General features: G+C 37.7%; 1 protein-coding gene across 1 annotated transcript in view; it reads right to left on the minus strand.

The window, feature by feature from the left end:
• Nucleotides 1-25,042, minus strand: part of GMDS (GDP-mannose 4,6-dehydratase) — a 427,214-nt gene that overhangs the window by 356,670 nt on the left and 45,502 nt on the right. The window lies entirely within an intron of this gene.

A 25,042-nucleotide genomic window follows, 5' to 3' on the forward strand; every position in this document is an offset into this window, starting at 1 on the left:
CAGGGCTTTACAATGAGTGGGAAACAGGCAGCAAGTGTGAAAGCTACTGGTTTCTGGCTCTAGCACAGCACAGCTGATTTACTGTCGGGTAATCACACACACTGCGAATTCATGCTGTCCTGCACTGAGATACCATATCACAGACAGCCCCCAGGTTTCACGTTTCCCTTCCTTTTCTTTTCAGTACAGCAGCTGTCAATGCGAACGGTAATCAGAACAGCAATCAAAGTGTCAAGGAGTTTGCAGCTTGTAAGGATAGTACAGTTTCCATCTTTTCCTAATGAGGTGAAGGAGTAAGCTCTATTAAGTGACTTAAACCTTTATCCATAGGAGACTGCATTATGCATATAAATTCTATTATCAAAACTATTGATTTCTACTTATACTACTAACTGAGCTTTCAAGATTCAGGAATCACTAAGCCAGGAAAGGAATATTAGAGGAACTAAGTTTTTAGCAACAAATCTCAATTTTTGTTAGGGTTAGCAGATTTTGTTTAATTTAAGCCACATGCTGCCAACACATCCACTCCTGGTCTGCATCTAAGGATAAATGAACCAGCGTGAAGTACATGACTTGGTCCAATCCATGAAGTTGGGGACTGGGAGGGAGAGTCTTCCCTTTTGTAAGGCATGGCTATAGTCACCTTGATCGTATTTCACTGAATGTTTCACCCCAAGACTATCCATCTAAATCATGTGCTCCTTAACACTGAAAAAACTACTACCAGCTTAGGTGGTGGTGAGCACACGCAACCAGCAAGGCACTAGTACACCCAGAGCCCAATCTGATCACTGAGATATCTATACGTACCCTACCAAGTCAACCACAAAAGCAAGGTGAAAAAACATGGTCTATACAAATGAGAGCGTGTGGTGACTGTGTTCCCTCCACTGGACAATATGCTATTCTACTTTAGAAGTGTTGTCACATTTGAGAGGTTACTTTTGCTAATTAAAGTACCCAGCTATTGTTATTCAGTTTATAACAAATCAACAAAACCTCAGAAGACAGAAGTCGGTGCCTTTGTCTGTGGCCAAAACATCAGTCTTGAAAGAAAATAGCCTACAAACTGCCTGAAGTTGGATTGCGATGAGACCTGGCTCTGTACAGGTATGTCAAACCAGCTTGAACACTCAAAACATATTAGCAACACTGATTAAATAAACCACCTCCATTAAATCAGTTTCTCATCAGCATACTCTGACATATCAGACTTGAAGAATCACTACACTGTCTTCAGCCAAAGAGTAGTTTGAAAGCACATACAAAGAATGATACTTCATCTGGCTTCCAAGACACAGCAGCAGGTTTCCAACTGCAGCTGCCTTACAACATGTTTGTAAAATTCTCAGACAAAAGAAAACAGTCACATAAATGAGAGTGAGACAATTTTAGGATGCAATATTTTATATTTAATACAGTAGTTAATGTCAAGAACTTCAATAAGATTTGACACACTATCAAAGAAAACCTTTTCCAACCGAGTGAAGAAATTGAGACATAAACAAGAGTTAGACAGTGCTCTGCCACAAAAATCTAGAATAAAAAAAAATATCGTTTGACTTGATCCATGAGCAAAGAATAAGAACATTTATACAGAAAACTGAAGACAAGTGGAATTAAATAGTCTGTTTAACAATTCAAATCTCCTTTATTTTGCACTGTTCTACACAGGGAAATTCCATTTGCAATGGACTCATTTTGGATTTATATTGACACATTCAGAGAAGGCTGTAAAAGCAACCCCAAATGCAAGACAACTTCATCCTCTTCCTTTGATATGTTCAGTTCCAACATCCTTCTGCAGAGCTTCTGGATTCAAGAACTAGATTATGTCCTATGTGAGCATTAGTAGAGAAGTGGACTCCCTCTTCCCCACAGCTCCACTCTGCTAATAAAGAGGAGTGGAAGAAAGTACTAGATGGATGAATAAATAAGGGAAGAGAGACCAAGAGGCAAAGGAATAGGGTTCTTTTTATTATTAGTTCTAGAACTCCAGGAGAAGCACATGGACTGCTTTTCCAGAAGGAGGGAAAAGGAATTAAAAATCTAACACAAGTGCTGCAAGCGTACTATGACCTTAATAACACAGAGGAGAAAGGGCTCCCATAGTATTGGGATAGTATAAACAATTGAGAAGAAATATTCCCACAGTATGGTGGTAAAAATTGCATTCTCTACAAACATACAATGTTAGAAATCCCAAAGCCAGGCAAAGGATTGTGAGAAATCTTGCTGCAAGATGACAAACTGTCCACCAACAGCCCAGCTCTCTACTTTCTGAATCAATGGAGCTGCTAATATCAGCCAGACTCCCAAACCGGACTCCTATGCACAAGAGACACAGTGACTTGAAAAGCACAACTTCACTGGATAATGCAGCAGGGAAGAGAGCCTGACTACTGTGCCATCTCCCATACTCCTCGTGCCTCCCCATTTGCAAATGGATTAGCAAATAAAGCCTGAGAGCATAAAAATGTAACACTCCCACTATCAGATGCACTGTTTGAGGGAGGTGGGGGTTTTTGCATATTTCTATGATGGTCATGTATGATGAAATATCTGTCCATTTGCTACACGCTTATAGTTCTGCTCTGTATTTCTATGTGTCACAAACACCAAGTTTTCAGTTGTCATTATTCCTTTGGAAAAAATTACCATAATTTTCCCCATTGCACATGAAAGACCAAAGTTGGTTAAACTTAAAAATTCAAAATTGAGTAAGGCTAGTGCCATGCCCTTAGGAATAACACAACAAAAGTGAGTTTACAGAATTTCAAACTATAGATAATGTCTATTATCAAGGTCATCCATAGCAGTTCTAAATTCCTTTTAAATTCCAAACCATAGCTGTGCTCTGCCGATATCAAATTTTGATAGGTTCAGTTAATCTCTTTGAGGGACAGGGCGTGGAGAGAAAGCAAACATTCAGCCATAGAACATGGGTTTTATTTCTTAAAGGAATCTGCCAACAGTGCGCTGTAACCATTTTCATTTAGCCTTGCTTGAATGAATAATCTACACTTCCATTAAAATATCCAGAACCAGTGCCACTAGTAGCCTTGCACAATAAATTGTTGCTTCATCAAATTGTGAACTTTTGCACAGCTAATAGCTAATGCTATTTGGGTGACAAACTGGAGTATGGTGACAGATCCTTTGGAGCAGGGAACATACACCACTCTAAAGCAACATCTAAATGATTTTAATAACAATCTGTAACAACAACTATTCATTTGTTTGTAGCACTCCAAAACAGCCTTCTTTCAAAAAAAAAAAAAAAAAAATCCAAGAATAATACAGTATAATGTTATTTTTGCTGAAAAATGCATACTTCCAATCATTTCCAGTGATTTACAGAGGAAATCAGTAATTTTTTGCAGCTACTATAAACAGAACAGTGCTGCACTTTGTCTCAAGTCTTCAAGGAAATACTCAAGGTAAAGTATTAAAGTGTTCATAAAAAATTCTCCATATTGAAAAAAGGAAGAATTATGAACTCTGAAGTATTTAACTGATGCATTAAAGCTGCCACTCTCCAAATGCAGTAGTTATTTTGCTATTTTGATTTGTATTCTGGCCAAGTAAGAATATGAAAACAAGTGTCCTTTTGTTCCTGCAGTCAAAAGTCAAAAGGCAATAAATGTTAAGAAATCTTTCTTTGTTTTAAAACATTCCCCAATTAATTGAAGGGTTTTTGTAATGCACTACCTGCAGTACAACAAAAAAATTAAGCAGTACAAAAAGTTATCATTAGTAACAACAACAAAAACATTCTAATTACTTTACTCTGTTCTTTTTCAATTAGGAGTTGTTTAAAAGTAAAAGAAAAGCGAAGCTGCTTTGGAAAAGTGAATCACCCTGTTATTTCCTAGTCTGAGCTCCATCTGACCTCACACACTATTCCACTGGTAAACTCTTAAGTTAAATAAAGAGCTGCAACTGCAGTTACTGACAACAGCAACAAGGTTTTCTTCCTTCCCTCCTCCCTCCCCCCAGTTATCTTTATCCAAAACAACAGTATTCACATCATCAATATTTATAGCTATTCTACTGTGAACCTCAGCAAGGACACTTCATCTAAAGAACAAACCTCTGTACCACTCTAAAGCCAACAAGAACAGAATAAACTTGTACAATTCAAATTTGCTCCTCACCATTAGGAGAGGCAACCAGTTATGAGGCTTGGTTTAACTTAAGCCAACAAGTAAGTAAGGTATATTAGTGCAATGCTGCCAATTTTGTTGAAGTGTTGATATTTAAAAATATGAAATCTTCGGTCTAAAACACATATGATACTCTACAATAATCAAACATCTATCACACGAAAACCCCTTACATGTCAGCTTGCAAAAAACAAGTTACACCATCAATCTGAGTATACACATAAGTTTATAGTTTTCTCCTGATTGAAAGAACCTGTGACACTTAATGTGTTATTTCTAAACACACCACAAGTTTCCCAGGATGACAGTCAGATGCTTGATAGCTTTTTAGAAAAAATTAAAAATTATGCCCCTAAACTCTTAGGTTGTGTGTTCAAATATTCAGATATTCAAAATAGCTACTAGTTTTCAGATGTGTCCAAAGAACCATTTTTATAAAGAGGAAAAGTATTAGTAGAGAGCCTTCTGAAGAGTTTAAAGAAGCAGCTTTTTCTGAATGCGTGTTATAAGCCGTAATACATTACTTTTTCCTTCAAATATGAATGTCTGCAGTATACTAACATAAAACAAACCAGTTATGAACTCTGGATTTGAGAGAAACCTAACTATATTTTTCTGTCTCACTAGTGAAACCACAGGGATTGGTGGAATGTGTCTATAAGCATGGAAATGCAAATCATATGGACAGTAGTCCACAAGAAAATTAAGGCCTCTACTTACAGTGTTTGTAATGGGAAATCCATAACAATTTTAAAGCCCACAGGATGACTGTTTTGCCCATCCCTATTTACTTCTGCTTTCAAACAGCAACTGGTATCAGATGGCCCTTCACCTTTCCAAAATAGTGACAGCAGCTCCAATCAGCAGTAGCTATGAGCATTTTGGACGTCTCCATCCTCCAGGACCCGGGCTAACCCTTTAGCCCCATTAGGTGACTAACAGTGCTGCAGCCAACTCAGGGGAAAATCCCTCAATCTGCAACAAATGCAAACTAACCCGAAACACTACCCAGTGGAAAGCAAAGCGTGCAGAGCCCAGCTGCACAGAGCAAAGAAACCAGGAAACCCAGGACTAAGATGCAGGACACACTCTCAAAAGAGTGACTTTGACCTCTAAATTTGAAAGTTCAGAGTTGTCACAGTAACAAAGCATAAAACCCAGAAACGGTTTTGGAAGAAATACAGTGTCTGTTATGTTTAAAACAGATGAGCAATTTTGTGAAATAACACCAGAAGGAAAATATGAAATCCTAGCGTGTCATCTTTACCTTTAACATCCTACAGAGGAAAACCAAACCAAAAGCAGTAACATGGCTATTACTGTAACTGGGGATGCCACCTGAACTTATGACCACAGCTCAACACACTTGATACCAGAAATAATGGACCCCCCTCACTCCCAGATAGAGCTACATCTTTTTTTTTTGCTGCAGCAGACTGACTACTACAGCTGCTGAGGTTAAAGCTGCTTTCGCCATTGCAGCACCACCAGCCTCTCACACTGATGCTCAGCAGGCTTTTTACCACTGCTGCTCACTGCCTGAGTTTATGTTACTTTAAGTTTAGCCCAAGACATTGTTTCCTAACAGGGTGCAAGGTCAGCTATTTGAGAGAAACCAAAATAAACATTGCACTTGCTATCTTGTTTGCATGAGACCAAAGCCTAATGAAGGAGAGGTAAATGAGTGTAGACAGAGAAAAAGGTTTTTAATTAATTCTTCTGTACTCAGCTTTACACAGGAAAATAGAAAGTTTGTCTGAAACACAGAACCAGAAAGAAAGTGTATTCCAATTGGAATAGAGAAGCAATGCACAGTAAGACAAGTTTTATTTTCTTAAATGTTTGCATGGTTGGAAATTTGAAAATGCAGTCAGTAATGCTTGACTGGTATGTCAGAGCTTTAGCAGCTCACAGTCTTGAATACTTACTTAGGCAGAAGGAAAGCCCTGATCCTGCAATGATATGGTCTGCAAGACATGGGAGCAACCACTCTCTTTCCTGGACATTTGAAGTTCTATGACAAGACAGCTTGTGTTACAACTGATCATTACTCTCTTAGGTATTGCCTGTCCCAGTCAGCCTGGTTGGTGCCAGGATCTGGCATCTACTGAAACATAAATAGATTTTTCAGGAACTCTTCTTGTTTATGCAATTCGCACCTTTCATTTCAACGTTCTCACACTTTCCAGTTTTCAATAACAGAGGCCTTTAAAAGGTGGCCCCCAACAATTTCCACATAGTTGTGAATATTCAAAGTGGTCAAGAGACCAGCAAGCCTAAAGTGATCATCACCATCATCCCAAAGCTCCCAGCAGCTCAGATTTCTCTTTACACCATGGAGTGATGTGATACGCATCAAAAAAACTCCCATCACAGCAATAAACTTCCCGGTATTTTTGCAATGGAATAGAAAAGGAAACATCCAACTGAAATTTCAAAACAAACAAACAAGAAAAACCCCACAGAAATCCCAAAGCTAAACTCTTGTGAAAGAATAACAATAATTGGACAAAAGATGTTACATTTTAAATTACTCTCTTTACTTGGCTATTTGCATAAACTATTCTTCAGGAGAAACTGAAAAAACAGTAACAGAGGAGCTCTTAAGAGCTGTTCCCTAATGTTCACTCTACACACATTCTCCTCATCCCCATAACAGGGATGTGTTATGTATTTTGGGTCCTAAATACATAAAACTACACTTCAATTCATTGAAGAACCAAAAATGATAGGAATATTAAGACAACAGCTTTTTACTATGCCTTCCATAACTTTGTCCTCACAAAAAAATCTAGAGAAACAATTAGAAAAGTAAAAGACACACAGTCTGAAAAGATTTGAATACAATGCTTTTAACCAGTTTTTCCAAAGATAACACTTGACAGAATTCCATGTTTTGCAACACGTTTTTATTATGCCCAGAAGCAGCTTCACATTTTGTTGGATATTTTTAAACAAAAGTAGATATGCTTCAAAATCTGTCTTGTTTTGGGTTTTTATAAACTATAATTTATTTATTTAATACACAATATGTCCTATATTATAATTGTAAATAAGTTAAATACATGGACTCTGTTGTAAAACCTGATTGAATGAGCAGAACTATTAATTCAAACAGTGCTTACCTCCCTCTGTAAGCAAAAACAACTGTTCATGAAGATGCTTAACTATATAATAAATAAACTCATGTGCAAAACACTTAAGTACAGATGCATTGACATTGGACATTAGACCAGATACCTTTGTTCCACGTGGCAGCTCTTGCTAATCAAGTGCTCCAATGCCACATGGACTGAGCTTCCTGGTGGCAAGAAGCCAAGCAGGATAAGGATTATCTAGGTGATAGCAAAAGGATGCAGTGTTTTTTCACAGAAGGTTGCAGAAGGTCATCCTTATATTTACAGATACCCCACAATGCCTTGTGTACCCAACTTCACAGCTTTCCCTTGTCAGCTTCAAAAGGGGAAAAAAACCACCCAGTTTCATTAATTGCCAAGGTTCTTGTTAAGGAGACCTAGAAAAGGAAAGCAAGCAATCACGTTTGATTATCCTATCTGTCAGGAACAGGATTTGGAATAGCCAGCTACCACAAAACTGCCAAGAAAATACCCATTCCTTCAATTCATACAGTACTAAAAATTGCTGGCAGTTTGAGTTAGCAATAATCCCTTGTATCATCTTCAAGTGCAGTTACCAAAAGAATTCTTACAGCTAGCTAGCTTTCACAAACAGCTTCCTAAATAAGATTAGGACAGAGCTACATGAAGGTAAAGCAATTGTATACTTTAAATATTTCCACATCAATTTTGTTCCAATGAGTTATGCAGCTCTGCACAGATCTCGGAAAGCAAAAGAACTATTTAAAACTTTCACAAAGAAGCCTTTAAAAAGCATCAAAACAAATTAAAGAGCTTGTCACAAACATTTCTTACTTTAACTTCTTTCACTTGCTGTTCCACAAAACATGAAACTAGTTAAATTTAACTGACTTTACAAGCTGTGGAGAGACTGAGTACACAAGACATTTCAGTCATTTTTGTCTGTATTCATAGTAATTTCCTCTAATCTCGAGGTTTCTTTGCAGTTTGAATCACTTTGCGCCCTAGGAACTACAGGAAATACTGTGGAAACCTCCCCGTCTCACTTACTTTGCAAACTGTTCTGTTACATTTATTCCTGGTTACGTTAATAACAGCCTACCAAAGCCAAACAACACAGTATCACAATGTTACTTGTTTAAAATTCATAAATTCTTTAATTTAATTGCCCAGGGACATGAGGCTACACTTTAACTGAACAAACACAGCCATTTTTGCAAAAAGGCAAATGTGAAGAAAATACCTAGTTTTTATTACAAACATCACTGGCACTTAAAAATGGCAACAGCCTAACTTTTTTAAGAAACACTTAAAATTTCCATAGCAGGCACAGGAAGAGAACTCTTGGTTTTGTTAAACATCAAATGTAAACATAACTGCAAAGTGCACGAGGGCTTCATTTTCAGAAACACGGGGCCCCAAAGCAGCCCTTCCCTTTGAAAAATACACTAAGGCCCCTAGAAGATTATCAGATACGTGTATACATAAGCAGTTCCTAAACTGAGGTACACAGGTCCTCATTTAAATGCTATTAAGAAATACAGATTAACACCACCATGCAGCTCACTATTTGGAATACTCTTCATGCTTCATATTTGCAGGGTCACCTGCCATCTGGCTTTTGCCTGGGCTGAGCCAGCACCTCCAGCAAATAAGGACAACAGATAGAAGTCAAGAAATTGCATCTTATACCTTATGAATCTTCTTAAAAGCTTATTAATTGAATCACTACAAGATGTTCGAAGCAGACAGATAAAGGAAGTTTCCATACTGAACTATGTCACACATGGAAAACTAATTTGAGCAGCCCTTAAGTAGCTCTTCAGCACTGCATCAACTAAGCTACCCGGCATCAAACCATCTGTCTTCTCCCTCTGCCTCACTCAAAGAGAAGAGGCATACATTTTCCTCCCATCCTTCCCCTTGAGGGTTATCCATTATTGAAGAGGCATCATAATAGGCCTGTTATTTAGGCACCTGATTATATGACCTGTGCCCCGATCAAACTATACTAGGTGGCACCCTTTAGATGAGCATCTTACTCTTTAGGGGCTGACTGCATTTATTTAGAGCATCTGGAAATATACTGAACAATGTCTCGAGAGTATTAGTGAATCCGCTCATACTAGTGAACGTGCTGACAACCAGTAGGTGTATACAGCCAGACAGCTAAACTACTCTACTCTATCCTTACAGAAAACGATGCTTAAGTGACACCGCACCATCAGGCATTTCGGAGGAAGTTATTTGAATTATTTCAACCCAGAACGAAGTCTACAACAAACTGTTTTGAGATGATGGCTTAAAACTCCACCTTCAGGATCTAAGGCATCACAGCTACAGACCCCTTCCCTGGCTCTCAGAGGCCAGTCACGCTGCCCGGCCCTGCAGCACGACACCTCATTCACCCGGAGCTGTGACCAGTACCGCAGCCATCTGCAGCGCGCCGACCATCCACAGGCGCAGGCAGTCCTCCGGACACACGCGCTTGCTCCCATGGCAGAATGCCAAATAAAAAACAGGGCTTCGTGTTTGCACATCTTGTTTGTCAATATTGCTTTGTTCCTCCAAGAACAACTTGGCAAACTGTCAGGCTAGAAGGGTGCTGGCGAGGGCAAAGCTGCTCGGTTCGAACAGATGCCTACACAGCAGTCGGCCACGTGTTGCAATTCGAGCACTCTGCGTATCTGGATGACTTGTGATGGGAATACAAATTTTCCAGATCTTTTAGAAAGTTTGCTTGCTTCTAAAGATGACAACAGTTCTAGATCCATAGGGAGAAAATTCTGAGGTTTTCCCAGATACTTCTATTTCACTCAAGACAGTGGTTTACATGAAGGGATGTTCGAACTTGAAAGAAAACGTTTCATGGTATTCTCACATGGCGATCTCAACTTGGCAAGCTAATTTAGCTATCAATTGACTAAAGTTTTCATCAGGTGGTGTCACAATTTAACCTCAGCTGGCAATTAAGCACCACACAGCTGCTCGCTCACTCCCCTCCCCACAGTGGGATGGGGGAGAGAATCAGAGGGCAGAAAAAAAAAAGTAAAACTCTTGGGTTGAGATAAAGACAGTTTAATAGGCCAGAAAATGAAGGGAAAATAATAATAACAGAATATACAAAACAATGATGCACAACACAATTGTTTACCACTCACTGACCAATGCCAAGCCAAGCTTCAAGGCACGATGCCTCCCAGTCAACTCCCACCAGTTTATATACTGGGCATGATGTCTTATGGTATGGAATACCCCTCTGGCCAGTTTGGGTCAGCTGTCCTGGCTGTGTCCCCTCCCAGCTTCTGTGCACCCCCAGCCTCCGCTGGCAGGGCAGTGTGAGAAGCTGAAAAGTCCTTGACTTAGTACAAACAGTGCTCAGCAAGCAACAACTAAAACATCAGCGTGTCATCAACATTATCCTCATCCTAAATCCAAAACACAGCACTATACAAGCTACCAGAAAAAAAATTAATGTTATCCCAGCCAAAACCAGGATAGAAGGTAAACAGCAGAGGTCCCAGGGAGGGCGGTGAACAACTATAAGGACAGGCAGACAAAGAGGAATGCTCATCCTGCTTAAGTGTAACATAAGAATTTATCCAAAATTACTGAGATGGAACCAGTGATGGTTGCACTTGTTACTCTTCTGCTGACATGCAGGAAAGGTAAAATTGCCAGTTGCAGTGAAACTTGTTGGGCAGATTTATTCAGAGAATGAATGCCATGTTTTTCCACAACTATTGTCACATCTTAATTTTGTTCTACTATTTATTTTCCTTAAAGGTATTTCCCCAAAGATGTTGGTGCCAGATATCTATTTACCCATTTTTAATGCATTTCATGCATATACGTTTTTCTCCATGTAACCATGTTTACATACATGCGATACATGCAAGAAGCTCGTATCTAGTCAGTAAAAAGCATTTCACCTTATCTTGTATAAGAACAGTTTTCTCAGTAGTTGTTTACATAAAAGCAGTAGCTAGGCACAGCACTAGCTCTTGAACAGCATCAGGAATCATTTGTGCACAAACACTTCATGCATGGGATGAAATGCATTTCTGATGCACAACAATTCAGTTTTCATTCAAGGACACAGAGAAACGAGTGGATATACACCTTGCTGGATCATCCCATAACCCTGTCCACTTAGTTGTTTTATGCTTCACTGACGCAGAATCCCAATGATTGAATAGCATTGTGCTGCTGCCTTCCCCCTTTCATGAAAGCTAGTAATTTGCAAACACTTACTTCATTTATATTTAACTTTTCGCATCAAATGGGGAGAAATTCACCATGTTGAAACTCAGTGGTCCTAATGACCTTTTGTGGAAGGTGGTCAAAAACACAAGGACTGTCAGCCCCACGTGTTCACAGGAAAAATAAACAGAACACCTGTATCTTACACACTCTACAGTCTTCTCCATCGCCAAGTATTTATGCTTTCCTAAAGTCATAACAGTTAATAACAAGGGTAATAACATTTTTGTTAGTTCTTCACTTTGCCTATGTTTATTTACAGCTTGAGGAAAATCTTAATAAAATGCATCCTACAATGCAACTGGCTAGACTAATAGTGCAAGATACTAAAAGGAATCCTCTTTCTTCCCTTTTTAATGCATAGCAAGGCTGAGTAAACCAAGTTACTGTTGCCGATGCCATGCAGTTAAAGTGCAAACTGCAAAGTAATTTCCATAATTTGTGTGTCATTCTCCTGAAAATAATTAAATCTCTGAAGACGTTGATAAAGATTTAGTAGTACTGTCCCTCCTTGTAAAAAAAGAGGGGAAAAAAAGCCCCATGGTGCCTCAACTTTTGCCTCCAGCACGATTTGCGTTTGATCTCACCCAAGCAACTTAAATCTGGGGTTAAGTCTTTTTTTGCCATAAGCATAAGGTGAATGATTATGCATAACATTGCTTATAAAACACCCTCAAATACTATAGCAACGTATGTAAACAGACCTGAAAACAGGTATCAGGAATGAAAACTGATTAAAACATGTGTACAAGCACATGTCCCAGCAGAAATTCTTAGGCAAGGTTACCCTGTTGTAAGAAGAGAAGGTTTTTTAATTGCAGAAATATTAATAAACAGCACATTCAAATGTTGGGGTTTTTTTATTTTACAGAACAGGAATGAAGAAACTGATGTTAAAACTGCTGGAAACTGCATGGCAGCTGCACCAACACATTCTGAATTGAACAGATTTGCTGAAATCCAGAAGAAAAGCTTGACTGAAAAAAGTGAAGAGGCTATTAAGGTGATATAAACCTTACCCGCCTCTGTTGGATCCATGTCCATGGCTCATTCCAGGATTATTCGGCTAACAGACCCTTTGACAGGGTACTGCAGAACTATTTTCAATTGATTCACAGTTTTAATGGATGATTTTACTGACACTAATAATATTTTATAGATAGAGCACGGAAACAAAGACAGACCTATGGGGTAACCGAGTCAGGGAGCAGTACTAAATCAACTGAAAGGCTCAGAAAGAAACCTTCAGCTTCCTTGTCAGCAATCAAGTGCATTGTAGAACAACTGGCAAGACCTTCTACTGCATCTCATCACTTCTTTCTCTGGCCTTCTCCTTTATATAATTATTTCGTCTTGGTATCACTAGACACACAATAACTGGGCTAAAAAATTAAGCTTGCTGTCTAAAGCAATCCTTTCACCTCCTTTCTCCACCTGGAGTTCAAGCCTGTACAGGAATATTGCAACATTTCTTGAGGGTTTTCATCATTATTTCTTAAGAAGCTTCTTTTTAACTCTCTTATAAGCAAACTGTAAATACACATGAATTTGGAATACTTTATTAAAATAAACTAGCTAGAGTTTATATAGCTCTACTGCTATATATGCCGTTGTCTATTACATTTCTTATGCCAGTAGAAATAAACTCATTGAGGGCTGGTTTATCACACAAAAATGCTACAAGTTATTACCAAAAGGAGAGGGGGAACAAAGAGAAGTTAAGTTTACTAGATGCTGAACAGGAATGACTTATTCTCAGAATTGTTCTAATTTTCCAAGCTTCAAAGCATTATATTTCGTGTTCACAGGAAGAGTTATATAATACTTGATAGTGAATTATTGGGAAAAAAATGTTATGGTATGAACTATTCAGTTTCATTCTTCTTTCCATACATTGCATAATTTACAAGAAAGACAACACAGAAGAAGAAAGTTTAGAATGTATTTAAAATGAACATTTCTTTTACATAACTATTCTGAACTGTTTTTAAAATTTCAGACCCATGGAAATTCTTTGCAGGGCTTTAATAAGAGAAAGGCTATATAAGCCCAGCCACATATTTCCTGTTTTGGGAAAGAAAATGATCCAAGGTGCTTCAATTCAGTTATGCCTCCCAAAGATGGGATCTGCTGAAGGGTAGCAAACAGACCAAGAATCCTTCAGAATTACCAAATTCTAGAACCACCATCAAGTTTTTGCTGATCCATGAACTGCAGATGCACAAACATGATCTCTACTACAGAAAATTCTATACATAACTACAATACATACATTTTCAATATCTACTGCAACTCTCAATCAAAAATATTCTCAGTTGCTTGAAGCAGGGGGCTTTTATGTTACTATTAGTCTTTAAATGTTCAATTCAGTTCAACAAACTGAATGTAAGTGCAAGAAAAATATTTTAACCTTCCCAGTTGCTGGTAAACTAATGAGAACATTTTTAAGCTGCTAGAGTATTCCAAAATGGTACAAATTGGTGAGGTCTCTAAAGTATACTAGCCTTCATATTCATGAAAAACACAGCCTGAAAAGAGACTAATGAAAGGAAAAAAGGAAGGGGACCTTTGCTTTGTTTTTTAACAGCATCCAGAAAGGCTTTTATCCATAAAGAACCACAAAGTATCGCACAAATACAATCCTTCAGACAGAAGATCAGTAATTTTTCAATGCTCACCAGCAATATTATCTAACATGAGGACATTAGTTCATACTTCCCCAGAAACATTTCAGTCCAGGATAATTAAAATATGTCTAGATACTTCTAGCTCAGAAGTAATACATTCCCTCAAATTAGAGGCAGTCTAATCTTCAAACCAAAGACTAAGATTAGAATTTAGTCACAGAAGGTTAATACTCCAAGCAGAACGAATTACTTTCAGATACAGTAATCAAATATTTCATTTGTATTTCAAACTATGATGCAATGCTAGCATAACACTGGGTACTTCAGTACCACGGTAGGTCGAATCATTTCTACATATACAGGGTTCCACCTCTGAAATAATCTAGAATTAAAATATCGACACTTCTTGCAACTTGCAGCTGGGCAGCAAAGAGAACAGCCGTGGATATCACTGACATCACCAGGATCCAGGGATGGAAACGCAGAGCCCAGCACAGTTTAACAGGTTTGTAGCAGAGCCTGCAAGTACCTTCCTGCAAGGCTTTCATCAAGACATCTGAAGTCATTAGTCTATTTTAAAACTTGAATAGACTTGATAAAAGATTATCTCACATACCACAGAGAGTAAGACAGACTTCAGAACCAATGTCAGTTCACAGACCCCTAAAAGACTTCCCAGATAATCCACTGCATTAAAAAAAATAGGTGTTCTCATTTAAAAGATGACATGAAAGCCACATCACTCCATACTGAAAGCAGAGAAACTTTTGTTAAGATCCCAATTTAACCAGGTCACCTTTACACAGTTCTACAGTTAGTTCCTATCTTAATACTCGGGATTAATGGAACAATGAACCAACATGATGATTCATCTGCAAGTAATCAACCAGCTATATCTTCCTTCATCTCATGTGAATAGCATTTGTTCTGTTGTTGGGGGGTTTTTTGTTTGTTTGTTTGGGGTTTTTTTGGTTGGTTTGGTTTTGTTTTGGTTTTGTGTTGTTTTGTTTTGTTTTTCCTTTTTATTTTAAGCTCCTTTCCTTCACCAGCAGTAGATCTTGGGCTGGAAAAGGTATTACCAGATCATGAGAAACTGCAATTCTTCACTGATGTGTCCCCAGAGCAGAAAATGTTTGGCTACAACTTAATCTGACACCTTTGGTTTTGGCACAATATAACAATCTTTCAGTCATTGTTTGAAATTACAGAAAAACAATCTGCAAGTCAAAGTTTAGCTGTAAATTAACACTCACTTTAATAAAAAATAATTTTAAAATAATGACATCAGCTAAGCTACTCTTTCGTAGACATCTTCCCACACCTGCAAATATAAAATACACAACAGATGTTGGAGAAAGAGGACTAACTCCATCCACTCCTACCCCAACTGAAATATTGAGTTTCTAGGAAAACTTACACACTACCTACTCTGCTACAAGCTGATTACACTCATCTCTCTTCTAAATGTTTGATTGGGCTGGCATATATATAAATACATCAAACTTCCAAAACAGAACCAGTCTGAAAACTCTGATATGGTTCTGATCCAATTACCATATAAGACAGGAAAACAAAAAGAGCGAAGGAGCTCTAACCTGGTGCAAAACCTTTCACTAATTTGGCAATTGATCAAGGAAATCAAAATACTGGATTGTTTCCAAAAAAGCATTGAACTTCCACAGTTTGTAGCTAACAGTAATTGAAAGCTGGGTGAATGGCTGGTGTTAGAAACCAGCGAGAAGGAACACATAGCTCCTGGATGTTCCTGGTAAATAAACTCATCAGCAGTTAAAAGGAAGATTCTTTTTTCCTCAATTCCTACAGAAAATTGACTGACATTTCAACCTACCTGAAACCCAGACTGACAGCAGAGACTGGTCTCTCACAGTAAAAAAGTTTGGGGATTTTGTCGTGTGGGTTTTGTTTGCCCACCCCCACCCCCCCCCTTTTTTTTTTTTTTTTAAGAAAACCATTGGTTTTTCAATTAATATATCACCTCAAAGACAATCCATTCTCAAGAAAAATTAAGTGTTAATAGAGTACATGTCATACCAAATATTCCCTTCAACCTCAATAGAGCAAAATTATTTTCAGCTCTAGTAAATAAGCATTTTGATTCAGCTATCATTTTTATAATGTTAAAAAAAATAACACTCTGGTTATTGTAATCAGATTTGCATTGAGGACTTTTTTTTTCAACCTCTATGCCTAAATAAAGTCAACAAGCTTCAGTTGAAATAACTGAATTCGGAACTGAAACTTAATTCACTTCGAATAACCATTCACTTGCCACAAGGGAAAATTGCTGAGGTTACTGTCACTGGCATTTGCTAGTAGAATGTGTTTGCAAAAGCTTCTTCAAATCTTGAAATCTTTGAATCTAGGACTTAAGAAAGACAAAAATCTAAAGGAAACAAATAATTTTTAAAAGATAAAGGTTTACAGCGTCTAACTCACTAGTATTTTCACTTTCTTTCCAAGCCCTTGTATTATTTTACACATCATGGTTCTCTTGTTCCAAACACTGACCCCTTAAACTAGGGACTAAACCACAAATAAACGGGCATTTAAAACTTCCACTATCCAATGCATGGTTCAAGGCAAGTTTGCATGGTGCAGAACAGGGTATTACTTTAAAATCATTAATTCCAAAAAAATCATCCAAATGTGGAAAAAATATCAAGTAGATATTAAAACCATTTCTAGCTACTTCTTAATCCCAAAGGTACCAGAAGTATTTGAAAACTGCTAGTTTTCCCCAGACGAGGGTCAAAACAATGAAGCAGGGTATTTCTGCATTTCCACATCTTGCTTTCAACACTATTCCCTAAACTAAAAGCTTGAGTACACATTTCTATTCGCTTTTACAGGCAGTAATAACAGGAGTAGTTTAATCAGGTTCAGTACTGCCCCGATGAGCCTATGCTAGGCACCTCAGACCCTACGCACAAAACTGGCAGCCACATCAGTCCCACAAATCTTTCATGCTTTGGAAAGCCAAAAGGCAGCAGCAAGATGAAAAAGGTCCCCATCCATAGACTTCAGATGGCACCATTAGAACCTTCCACATTTGGAGATTTCATTTCCAATAAGAAGTAAAAATTATAATTGCATTTAATCTCACTGTAAACAAGATTAAAAGGTTAACACACAGAAGCTGCCAAACATAACACCTCTTTGCAACAGCTGTTGGAAATCTGCAAAATAGGGATGCCAGGTCTTCCTTTTTTCTTAAGCATTCAATTTACATTACTGATTAGGATCACCTGAGTATAATATCATCTTACAGTTTCTGAAAGAACTGTAAGTTTTCTTACAACCATCTGTACTATCATTTTTAGAATATGGTCTACTTCCATAGTATTTAGTATATATAGCATAAGCATCAGTATTTTCAAGTAAATAAAATTTTTTTCAGAAGACGGGCCATTTAGTGTTCTCGCACTGCACTTGAATCCTGTAAACTCTACAGATAACTAAAGCACAGGAAAATACATAGACCTAATATCCAGTTGCACTGCAGAATTAAAAGGCAGAGATAAATGGAACAACAAGGAGACAGCAGAAAAATACAGTCCAATCAAAGCCTAATGGTAGCATGCTAGTAAACATACCAGCAAACTAAACCTCTTTAGTGTTTGATACCTTTTTAGGAAACAAAGGATTCTTATAAGAAAGCAACTGTTTTGTTGCAAGCAAATAAGCTAATGGTTTTATTAGAAGGGTTTATCTGTTAGGCAAGAGTTGCTTTCTTTATGCAGTGTTTTAAAAAAATTATTGAATCACTTGCTAGACTACTTAGCCACACGCCAGTGCAGTATGCATAATATTCTGATGCAGCAATTATTCCTACGGTATTAAAACCAAGTCCTTCTGAAGGGAAGTTAGTATCATTTATAAATCTATCCTTGGCCATCATTGACAGTAGCCTTGAGAAGAAGATTTAGTAAAAAACTGAAGAACAATACTGAGCTCTGAAAGTAGTTCACTACAGAATGAAAGTCTGAAGATTTAAGGATTATAGAAATTGCCATTCTGCTTGTTCAGCCTGGAAATTATTAAAATAAGCAAGTAAAAACACTGATACAGAAATAGCCAAAATCTGATCAATTGATTTTTGGGTTGGTTCTACCTGAAATTGAGCCATCACTTCTTTCCCTCTACCCCTTCTCAAAACAGGTTTTTCCAACAACCCTCTAAATGCAGGTGTAAGTAAGGCAAGTCAAAACATACTGTTGAGATTCTCCTGTTCCAAGTAAGTTGCTGGAAGGTGCTTATTTTACTGGGTGAGAGAGACTCAGACACAGCATGCCTTAGTTACTGCTTCGCTTTTATGACTGACTTTGCAGAAATAAAGGCTCATTTTGACATCAAAAAACCTATGCCAGATTTGATCCTGTTTCATAAATACTAAAGTCAACAGACTGATATCCCAGACAAACTCGATGACATGTAACTGTACTTGGCCTTATATATATTATTCAGAACATACATTTTATGGCACACCATTTTTTGTTTTTTTTTAGTATGTTTCAAATAAACATGAAATTCACATTAGTGACTCTCTTAAAACATCTTCAAACTTATGGACAACAAATATTGCTCAAAGCACCCAAGATCTCATACAATAATGTATTCTTTAGTTTTTCTGCTTATTAACTATCATGATATTGGATCATATACTTCTATATGCTTGATAGCCTCCACGGCAAAGAAGAACCTACTGTCGCTCCTAAAAAAGGAACGATTCAAAGAGGAGTCACAGGAACTCAGTGCTGAGAAGCAAATGTTACTGCACAAATTAGTTTGGGTGTCCTAAATAAAGTGTGTTAATCTGTCCCCAAAGATTTCAATGAAGATACTGAAATAGAAATTCAGAATGTATATGTATGCAGAGAGAGCATACAAAAGAAAGTCAATAGAAGAAAAAAAGATGTATACATTTTTTTCACCGTGCACCACATGTTCAATTCAGCTTCCTTCTTCCTTGTCCTCTGTGAGGCCAAACATGAAAACACCAGGAGTTCTCTCATCCTCCTCTGTGCTTCAGGGTTGCAAAAAGGGGAAGGTGATGCCAAGTCTGATTCTTAGTAAGTTAACAAGAGAACCTGGGGGCAAAAATAATAAAAAGCTAGCCACAGTTGGGAAGAGGCTAAAAACTTAAAATCCCAGGTTTAGTTCCTTCAAAGGCAGCTAGAGATTCCTGAGAATAAGCCAAAAACCCATGCACACTATATTTCAGCTTTCCTACTGGACTAGATGGGAAGGATACAGTAACATTTAAGCCACTGTGGCAGAAATGAATGCTAGAAGGAAATGCTTTTTCAATAAAGGGGTGCTTGAAAAATTCCCTTGAGAACAAAATTGAGAATGAAAGGCACTTGCTAATTGTTTGAAGAGTGAATAGCCTGAAAAAGAGTCAAACAACTGTAGCTGCTACATTAAAAATACACCTTTTATCCTCCAATTTTAACTTCTGGGGCTTTGGGGGTGAGTGTGTTGCCACTTTTGTTTTTGTCACTGTATGGGGCCTGCTGTAAATTATTTCAGAAGTTGAATCTCGGGCTATTGCATTATTATATCTAACATGCATACACCAAGTGACATTACAAAGAAGCTTCAGCTTTCACCATGGAGGAAGTTGATTCCTCCTTATTCTTCTTCCCAGGACTCTCTGAAACGTCAAGGTTCACATACTGGAGGTACTCACACCACCCAACTTTCTTTCCCCGAATTATTCTTCCCTTCAGACAAAGATTGGTACATCTTGAAAAACTCTGATGTTCATAAAACCTAATTAGTTTATTAATTAGCATAAATATTTATTAACAATTTATTAGCAATTAACAGTACCTCTTTACCTGCAGGAAAGACGCTCTGTATAACTTTATGCCTGCTCCCACACAAAAGGTTTCACAAAACTGATTTCTTTTTTGCCTTTAAACTTGCTTCCCAGCCAGCTTCAAAACTTTTATTATCAGAGCAAAACTTTCAGCACGTAAAAGGTAATGGATGCACATTAAATATTAAAGCATTCACTAGCTGAAATAAGCTGGGCTATCCCATGAAGGTGAAATGAGAATAATTTTCTTCAAATGAGCTTACTATTGAACCATTTGAGAACATAAACTTGCAAATTACTTCCACGTTGCTAATCCTAAGCAAGTATTCTAACTATTCTATGAATGGTATAAAGCGTAACTCCCCGCTGGAATTGGAATAAAAATAGAGAAGAAAAAAAACACAGCTCACACAGTAGCCATTGTTTCAATATCAGAAGGGGAAGCCAACACTGGCATAACTCTTATTCTGCTGAACTACTAGTTTATCTTGATAAAATTTAACTAAACTATCAGACTGCTTTGAAGGTGTATGCTAAGAATATTAAAAAACCATAAGCAGCAGCAGCCTTCAGAAAATAGCTTCCAGAAGGCTAGATGCAGATTGTAGACACAGGTTTAGACTGAAATTTAAATGCAGCCATGCTTTGCAAGGCCAAAAAAATATATTTAATAAGGAAACTTAAGTCTTACTAAAGAAACATATGTACCAAATTAATTTTTTTTAATCTCTACATAAAAGAATATGTTTTACAGACAGAGGGATTGTTTCTGCAGCTACTGATCCCACATCTTGCTAAAAGACTAATATAAATATTATTAGTTAAATTTTCACTAAGATGGAGATGTTAGAGAGAAGGAAGCATACTCATGTAATCAAGCAAAATAAGTTCATATTCAATTACATAACAGTCTTCACAGAACAGTATTGTTTGAGAATAATTGTTCAAACACATCAGCAGATGAATAACTTATTTTTAAAAAGCATATATTTGCAGAAGTTTATTATACTCAATATGAAAAATTAAACACTTCAATTTTTTTTTTAAGTGACCAGAGATTAAGTTACATTGCAATACCAAGAACCTACACATACACTCCAAAACAGAAACCACCAACTCTTCCGTGACTCACAGTTGTTAGTACCAGATTTTGTAGTTCAGTACAGACTTTAAAAAGCGATGCAGCAAATCCCAACAAAAATTGTCAGGTAAAGAGACTTCATAAAAGAATCTGTACTATTCTCAACCTTAATTAATAGATTTACAGTAATTACTATAGAAAAAAAAAAAAAAACAAAACAAACAAAAAAAAAAAAAACAGAACCAGCTCTTCAATGTGACAGCATTTAATTTTACTGTAGCTTATACTTTCCATCTCATCTTTTCAGGGGCCATCTTCCAGTGTGGCACACTGCAGTTGATGAGTCTTAGGAATGAGTCAGTGCAGGGGGAAGGGAGGAGAGGACCACTGCCCAAACCCACCAGAGGAGAGGGAGCCAAATCAGGGTTGTTTGGGTTTGTGACCACAAGCAAATATTTTGGTTTTCCTTCCCTCCCAACCCACCTCCTTCAGTAATCAGACACAGTTGTAAACTCAAATTCTGAAATAAGAAACTTCTCCCCCAGCAGCAGGACTAACTCAAGATATTATGAAAGAAGTTGCTCATTCTCATCCAGCACCGATGGGCAAAGACAGCCGTCATGGTAAGTACAGTCACCTAAAAGTCTGCATAGGTACTTGGGAGGGATGGAAGCGAATAAGTTTATCCTGTGCTGTTGATCCTTTTCTATGAGTCATAATGTAAGTGGAGCTTCTTCTGTACCAGGCTGGAGGAGTGACAACACACATGCAGCCCAAGAGTTGGCCCTTCAAAACCAAATGGACTGAGGTCCAGTGGCACAAAACTCAAGTCAGTGTTACCTATTAATGCAGGCAGTCAAGACACCCAGAAGAGCACCAGAGAACTGGCCCACTTCTCAAAACTGAAAGAATGAAAGGAAAAATCCCAAGAAGCAGAGTCTGGCCAATCTTGGTTAGAAGTCAGCAACTGTTCTCTAGTTTCAAAGTTTGAAAGCTTTTCTACTAGGCACACCAACCTTAACCCATTTATTCTAGCCCTGAACACCCCTGCTCCTTATAGAAAGCCTCTAGGACTCTAATTACTCAAAAGTCTACATCAGTTCATCTTTGTTCCTGGTAAGCAAGACAAATTTTTTTAATACCTCTTTAGTATTCCAGGCCAATCTTTTCTAGGACTACTACTTCCATCTCATCTTCTCCATCATAATTCCTTTGGGTTTAAAATGAATTTGTCTTCTGTTCTCCCTGCATCTCTATCTTTCTCGAATTATGGTCAATCAATCAACTCTCAGCCATTCTTCCTCCTAAGGCTGGCTGCCCTTTTCATACCGACAACTCCAAGAGAATCTTTGGTGTTCCCAGGACTGCAACCCGCTACCAGGTTGAAGACTTGACCTCTATATCTTCATGTTTACCAAGTGCATGCAACTGCTAGTTTTACAATGCTGTCCCACTGCTCTCTTCCATCACTTCCACCACCTTCACAGACCAAATCCTCTCTGAACATCACTATTTTCACCAACGTTTTGAAGCTTGGGGTCTTAATTATTTTTGAGCTCTTCACGAACATATAGCTGCACTGGGAAGCTCTGCGAGGAGAAAGTACATCCTTCTATTTGCAGGATCAGCTATTTGATCTCCACCACTGCTGTCAGTTGCCAATATTACTTTTCCTAATTCTCTCAAACCTGAAAACTGAGCCCGTGCTGCAAACACCCTCCTGACAGATCCCCCTGCTCAGCAGCCCAGCTGTTCTTCATGTTGGCTTCCTCAGGAGCTGCTTTGTGCTGCAGCAGCAACAGCAGCTTCCTGCACTGGCACCAGACCCCAAGCCCTAATCTCTGCTCTCAGAGATGGTGGCAGCCAACTCCACTCCTTACCAGCCACATGTGAGGGCAGAACTTCCTTGATTTCCTTTGTGCAGCAGCATGTACATCACACACAGCAATGCGTAGGAATGTGCACATGTGCTACTGCCTGACAACCACAGATGCCAAAGTGATACCAGACAGAAAATACTCTATTACAGTTCAACCAGTTGTTTTTTACTATGGGTAGACAGTAAGCCTGTACTCTTCTGGTGCTTGTACTATAATCCTTCTCCTGATAAGCAGGCTGGTCTACACAAGTCAGAACCATATTATGTCTGACTTATAAATGTAGCAAATAAATCATTATCCTGCTTAACTTAACAGGGATCAAATGTAAGCCACAAACATTATTTAGCATCATTACTCTTATTAAACGACTTGATTTTTGACAGATAAATCTGAGATTGCCTTTTTTGTGAACTATATTAAGGTATCAATCTTTCACAAAAAAATCACTGTTAGAGAAGTTTGCAGGCATCACTTTGTTAGTGACACAATTACCATCTATCAAGGTTACCTTTTCATCTTTTATCTAGTATACATGAAGATTTGTGCTTTTTTAAGTAGGCAAAACCCAGAATCTATGTTCTTCCTTTTTCTTCTCTATTATCTACAGTATTATTGTCAACACAATTTGCATGTTACATCACCTTAACTAGTTACTGAAATAGAGGAAACAGGAAAAAATCCCTCAACAGAAACAGTTTATTACAGTATCTTCTATAGAAATCTTCAGCACTTCTGTTTTCCTAACATAGATTAAAAAGAGATTAAGAACCATAAACTGTAGGCAGATAGTTGATGTTCTTTCAATAGTGTCAAAATGGCTTATAAAACATTTATATATAAATTACCTACATCGGCATACCAAGGATCATTCTTCTCTTCCTCTGCTCTTCAGGAAGACAGACCATAAAGAATAACTTAATCTAAGTATAATTTAGTGAGATTTAAATTCCAGCACCAACTATAGTTATCCTACTTTGTTATATTAACCAGCCTTTTGATAAAACTTAAACTTGAGAATTAGAGAACCAGACACAAACCCTGTTAAAACCCTTTTGATATCACCCCTTTTCAATGAACATATGGAAAGTCCTTATAGAGGAACAGCTTAGGTAGAAACATCAAAATTAACAGCCATCTAACATTGTTTCATGTCGCAAGTACAAAAAAGTCACCCTGACAAAAAGCCCATACCGACAAAAAAAGAAATTGTAAAATGCCAATTCCCTAATATCAACAGGGTTTGGGTTTTTTTAACCCAAATTCAGTCAAGTAGTATTACAGGTTTAAAGGTAAACTGTCAAAAAAAAATTATATAATTTCCCATAATTTACTCCAAAACTAGGTTAGACTGTTTACTCTCTCCTCCCAGAATGAAATAGCACAAACACAAAGAATCTCCAAGATCCATGGTACTTGTGAGTGGACTGTCACATGCAAGGTATGTCAGGGGCCCAGCTAATGTCCAGAGCCTGACTCAAAGATTAATGAAATTGGTGACCACAGGGTATGAGTTTTCCATATGAGAAAAATGGATAAGTGCTATTTTATTTTAAACTTCATTTTAAAAAAACAAACAACAACAACAAAAAAAAAAAACATCAAACAGAACAAAACAAGACAAAACCAACCAACCTACTCTTGTCAAAACTGAGGTCTGGTTACTTCCAGTTCTTGGCACAGAAATATGTACTTCACATGTATTTTAATTTTTTGGCGTACCTTACAACCAGGAACAGTAAATCAAATATTTTTGCTTGTAAGGTTAACTGCTTCACAACTGCAGCATCATTATTTTGAGACAGTGAAGTCTGCAGACACAAGCACTTTTCTGTATTTTATTTTTAAATGCACACAAGTAGAAAAGCACTATTTCAGAGGATTACCCTTTTAGCCAGAAAAAGATGATATAATACAACATAACTGCTGTACCAGATCACATACCATAAATATTTATCCAGTGATAAATATTTCTCAGGGAACATGGAAACAAGCTGGTTTATACGGAGACCTTGTACTCCAGGTGATATGCCTGATCTTTTAGTTTCTCCTCCCCACCACTCTCAGGAAAGCACAATGACTACA

Source organism: Tyto alba, unplaced genomic scaffold (assembly GCF_018691265.1).
Source record: "Tyto alba isolate M040663 unplaced genomic scaffold, T.alba_DEE_v4.0 Super-Scaffold_48, whole genome shotgun sequence".
NCBI classification, from domain to species: domain Eukaryota; kingdom Metazoa; phylum Chordata; class Aves; order Strigiformes; family Tytonidae; genus Tyto; species Tyto alba.